Below are 6,073 nucleotides of genomic sequence, written 5' to 3' on the forward strand. Positions count from 1 at the left end.
TTTCATTTGAATGTTACGTTTTTCAAACAATGTGTTGATTAATTTCTAATTTTTTGGAAATTTTCTTGTTATATTTACATTATTTATATAAGGCTGTTTCCATTATGGTCAGAGAATACTCTGTATGATTTCAATTTTTAAGCATTTGTGAAGTTTGTTTTATGACCCAGAATATGTTCTATTTTTGAGGATGTTCCATGAGTGCATAGTAATAATGTTTATTCTGCTGTTGTTGACTGGAGTGTCCAATAAACGTCAAATTAGTGTGCTATAAATAAATTGATTATTGGTGTTGGAAGGCCTTGTTCAATTTTTCTAATCGTAACTGACTGTTTTTAGTAGTATTGTCAATTTCTGAAGAGAGTATTGAAACACCCAATGGTTTTTTTTTGTTGTTGCTTCTTTGAGGAACGTGGCCCTCTCACTGTTGTGGCCTCTCCCGTTGCGGAGCACAGGCTCCGGACACGCAGGCTCAGCGGCCATGGCTCACGGGTCCAGCCGCTCCGCAGCATGTGCAATCTTCCCAGACCGGGGCACGAACCCGTGTCCCCTGCATCAGCAGGCGGACTCTCAACCACTGCGCCACCAGAGAAGCCCAGGTCATATTTTTTTAATGAATTTTAAAAAATTATTTTTTGGCCACACTGCGTGGCATGGGGGATCTTAGTTCCCGGACCAGGGATCAAACCCGCACCCCCTGTAGGGGAAGCTCAGAGTCTTAAACACTGGACAGCCAGGGAAGTCCCCAGGTCATCTTTTTTTTTTTTTTTTTAATGCATTTTGAACTAGGTTGCAGACAGCAGTAGATTTCACCCCTAAACGTTTCAGCACACGTATTAATTAGACTTCAAAATTTGACTGGGGCTAGAAGATCTTCCAAGGCGGCTCATTAAATGGCCAGCAATTTGGTGCTGACAAACTGGTTCCTCTCCACGTGGACTTCTCCACGGGGCTGCTTATGGCATGGCAGTATCCTCATGGCATGGCAAATGGCTTCCCTTAGAGAGGGAGCAATCTAAGAGACCAAGGAGGAAGCTTCAGTGTGTTTTATGATGTAGCCTCAGATGTCACAGCCGTTTTTACAGCATTGTATTGATCCCGTGGGTCACATCTAAATGTGGGAGGAGACTGCACAGGGCATGAATAACAGGTGTTTAGGATCATTGGTGACCATTTTGGAGGCTAGCCAACACACCCTTTTCTCCAGGCCACATCTCCACATCAGCCCAGAATTTCTTTTATTCTGCTTAAGTTTGCCCCTGAGTGACTGGTTTGATTATAGCTGTTCAGGGCCTCCGGAATTCATGGCTGGGGTTGGGACAACTTGGAAGGTCTCCTTTTCCCCTTTATTTTACTCCTCTCCCCTCTCCATCCTTCTCTGCCTTACTCCAGCTCCAGCCTTCCTTTTCCACGAGTCCTCTTTGAGCAGTAGAAGATGTTCTGAGGGCCAGCTGGGAATGCAGCAGATCAGAAGGGTCTTCTGGGGCAGGAAATGTTGGGGGAAGGTTTGCTTCCTGAGCTTCTGTCACCTCCTGTGTAATGGGAGCTTGGAGCATCAGTTGGCTTGTCAGAACTGTTGTGTTCCTTATTCTGAGACTGGGGTCCTCAACATTTCTTAGGGCAGGGGACACTTGCGTTGATTGGGCTCTACCCACTACAGTTGGGGACAGAAATATCTGCATTGCAAGAGGAGGCTGAAGATTTGCCAGCTCAAAATATGCCTTGTGTCTGGGATAAAGGAGGGATTACGGAAAGGGCAGGCATCTCTCCTGTTGGGAGGAACTTGAGAGACTTGCATCCTGGGGTCCTGTCCTCATTTGTCTTGAAAATGTTGCTTACTGATGCTTCTATTAACTCTTATTTTGCTATAATGAGAAGAGAGGTACTTTTCTGGGGATCTATTTGACATTCCTTTTTTTTTTTTTGGCTGCACCACACGGCATGCAGGATCTTAGTTCCCCAACCAGGGATCGAACCTGCGTCCCCTGCAGTGGAAGCACGGAGTCTTAACCACTGGACCACCAGGGAAGTCCTGACACTCATGTTGGAGAACCTGGTGGGTTGCCTGTTGAGACTCTGGTCATTACTGTTCTTGGGGGACACAAGGGATACTCTTTGCTGGGGATACTTTTACATCCAGTGTTGGGGAACCAAGGGAGGCAAGCTGGGGTTTGTGTTGGGTGAGAATGGTGTGGCATTTTTTGGGTGTCCTTTCTTCTTTAATGTGTAGGGAGTTGTAAATTGCTCTTTGGGGTTTCCATCATCTGTAACCTTGAAGACATGCGGGGGGCGGGATTGCTTGCTGAACGTTCCACCATGGAACTGTTACGATATTGGAGTAACTGGGTGGTATGAGGCGAGGGTTCTTGTTTCTCTGGTGCTGAGAGATTCACTGCTGTCTGGTGCACTCATTTTTCAAGCATTGGTGTGACAGGGAGGGGTTCACTGGACGGAGATCCCATTGTCTCTAACTTTGGAAGAGAATTGGAGTGACAATTGCATGGGATTCCATTTATCTCTCGTCAGGGGACTGGGGGGTCTTTTACCTAGAATGGAGGGGGTGACTAGAAGAGTCACTTCCTGGGCCTCCCCTTATCTATATTGTTTGTATAGTTGGGGTCGGTCTTTGAGCTGGGGTTGAGAAGCGGCTGAGGGACTCACTTATGGGGCTGCTGTCATGTTTAGTATTGAAGTGAGTGGGGAGGGGTGCTTGCTGGAGTTCCCACCATGTCTAGCTTTGGGATGAGGCAGGTCTTGTTTGCTTGGACTCCATCATTTGTGTTTGGATGACAGCTGTTGTCTGAGGTCCTGATGCCTCGTGTCGGGGATGAGGGGACAGCTGGTCACTTCATAGGGCTTCTGTGGGTTCTACTGTTGGATGCAGGCTGTGAGCATCACCTGCTGGAGCTCCCATCTTGGGGGTGGACTGGGGGGTTGCTTGCAGTGGTTTCCATCATCTCTAGTGGGGTATCGGTTTAATGTGTTTTGAAAGCATCTTTCTTTGACAGTGAGAAATTAGCTCTCATTTTCTACTGTGTATCTACTTAGTTGTTCAACACTAGTAGACATACCAAGTAGTTTCAGAAGTGCCAATGTGTCATCTGAAAAACAAGTTTTTTTAAACTAGAGTACAGAATTTCTGGACAGTTCTTTTTGTATTCAACCTTACAGTATCCAATCAAAAGTCTTCTAAAGTAAATTTGGTTTCCTTTTTGCCCCGTTCGTTGTGGTTATGTTATTCATTTGTCATACAGTTAGGTTCATTTGTTATAGTTTGCATTCCCTCCACTATCTGGGGGATTAATTTTTCTTTTTAAACCCACAATAATATTCACTCTCTGTGGTGGTTGGTACAGTTCTGTAGGTTTTGGCAGATGCTAGAGTTATGGGTCAATCAACACAGTCACGACTGAACATGATACACACGTGAACATCAACACATTTGTGACAGAACAATTTCATCACTCTCAAATCCCTTTGTTCTGCCCCTTTGTGGTCACCCCCCTCTTACTCCTTGCCCCTAGAAACCACTGATTTGTCCTTCCCTAAAGTTTTGCCTTTTCCAGAATGTCATACAATGGAATTATACAATAAATGTCTTTTTGTCTCTGGCTCCTTTCACTTGGCACAAATCTGATTTAAATTTAGGTATGTTACATACAGTACAATGTAGAGACCTTAAGTGTACAGTTCAGTGTGTTCTGACAAATGCACATACCTATGCTCCTACTAAGATACAGAACACTCTCCTCACCCCATAAAGTCCCTTCATGTCTCTTCAGTCAATCCCTGCCCCTCCCTCACAACCTGAGCTTAGATGCAACCACTGTTCTGATTATTTTCCTATCACAGATTTTTTGCTTGTTCTTGAAATTCATACAAATATAACTGTACGATATTTACGCTTTTGAGTGTGGCTTATTTTGCTCAGTATAATCCCACAGTGAATTTTAATTAATTCATAATAAAAGATGAAATAAATATACAATGTTTCCTATATACCAGGAAGTCTCTTAAGTGCTTTACATGTATTGATTGAATCCTTAGTATATGTCTAAAAAGTAGGCACTCTTATTGTTTCCATTTTACAGATGAAAAAACTTTGGCATGAAAAGTCTGTCACTTGCCTAAGGTAACTATCTCTAAAGTAGAGAACCAGGATTTAGCAGAATAGGAGACTGAACTGTGATAACTTAAAAATGGAGACTTCCCTTGATCCCATGGGGGAGTTCCGGAGCTGGGGCTGACCCTCAGGGGTGACTCAAATTGAGGCAAAGTAATTGTACCTTTGTACCCCCCAAATGAACCAGTCATTGGAAGTGGACTGGCCCCTGGACAGTTGCCATAATCTTAGGTGTGGCACTTTTCTTTGGCCCAAGGGAATTCCCAGAGAGGCTGTCAGCATGATCCATTAGCAGCCAACACTTCCACCAGCTGGGGAAGTGACTTAGTCCTAAAAGAAGAAACTGGGAAATATACTGGTCTCCATTATGGTCCTCCAATTATGCTACTCACATGTACTTACTTCTTACAGTGAATGCACATAGGATTCTGGTTGCTCTTGTTGCCTGGAGAAATTTACAAGAGCAAGATAAATGGGACAAACTACAGACAACTGTCCACAGCAGCTATTCTCAGCTGTTCTAAGCATCAGCTGCAACTGACACTTATCATCACGTTCCTCTACTACCTTACCCTACCCTACGTTCCTTTCACCCTTGACTAGCATCTCCGCTGGTCTAGGTGGCTTACCTGGCGGGATGATCCAGATCCTCATCGAGGAGACTGAACACCTGGTCACCGTACCTTTCTCAGGATAGAGCTGCTACACTTGTTCATCAACAAAATTGGGAAAAGAATATCAAGAGACATCTCATTGGATTACCTGAATTCCGAATGTTTTCTTCTTTGCCCTCACTGTATAATAGAAAACCCACATCTTCTGGGTGACAGGACTAATTACCCATGCCAAAAGCCATGGTGACGTCTTTCCTTGTGTGCTGGCCTCCTAGCAGCCATAAAGTTCAATGGGGCTCTTACTTTGTCTCCCAGTGGAAGTGTTCGCCTTCTGGGAACCAGGACCTTTAGGTTATTTTTTGCACTTTCCTCCCAAGAACCCCATATCCATCTTGAAGAACACTTGTGGAGGAGACTATTTACACCACAGATGGGAGTATATCAGCACTTTGACAGCACCCAGGATGCTAGAGTAGTTGATGGAATTCCTGGGTAGGGACATGAAGTTTCCACCCAGGTGACTGTTAAGAGTAGATTCTAAGCAGCAAAAAGGGTGAGCAGTTCTGGTTTTCTTCCCCCGCAGAGAACCCACTTACTCTACCTTGCTGCACCTTAGAAGGTTAGTCAGTATGAACTGTATCAATGAGCTTTCTTGCCTTATGGCTTCTGGTTGGGTTTAGTCAATGGGGAGCCTGGGCATGAAACAGGAGGATGAAAGAGACTGAAGTCTGGCACTGGCTATTTCTTGCAGAACCTGGGTCTGGACACCCCTGTCATCCTCTCAGCTCCTGGAATACAATTCTCTCCTCTCTTATCGCTGGATTTCAGTAATCATTCCCTCCCCTTGCCCCTTCAGGCTTAGGGGTGTTAGAGCACTGCCTTTAACAGCTACTGGATACCAACTGCCTTTTGTGGTCTATTGATACATCCTTCCTACACTACTCTGTAAGTAGCCCTTTTATGAAAACTCTACTTGAACTGCCCTAGTCTGAACGTCTCAGCTGTTTCCTGTTGGGGATCTAAGAGGCCAACTCATTGAAAGTATAAGGGAAAGTCCTAACAATAACCCATGAAACCCAACAAGAGCAGGATCCTCCAAGTCTTTTCTGCCACTCCATCTTCTCCCACACCCTCACCATCCCCAGCTTGTTCTACTCCATTCACACTGGCCTCCGTGGTGTGGGCCTCGGCATATGCCAAGACCGCTCTTGCCACACAAATTCATGTGACTCACTGTTCCAACTCATTAAGATCTCTATGCAAGTGCACCTTAACTAAGAGACTTTTCCTTCCGATTCTACATGAAATAGCAGGATCCCAATCCCCTTTAACTATC

Source organism: Mesoplodon mirus (assembly GCF_964341445.2).
Source record: "Mesoplodon mirus genome assembly, chromosome: 5".
NCBI classification, from domain to species: Eukaryota; Metazoa; Chordata; class Mammalia; order Artiodactyla; family Ziphiidae; genus Mesoplodon; species Mesoplodon mirus.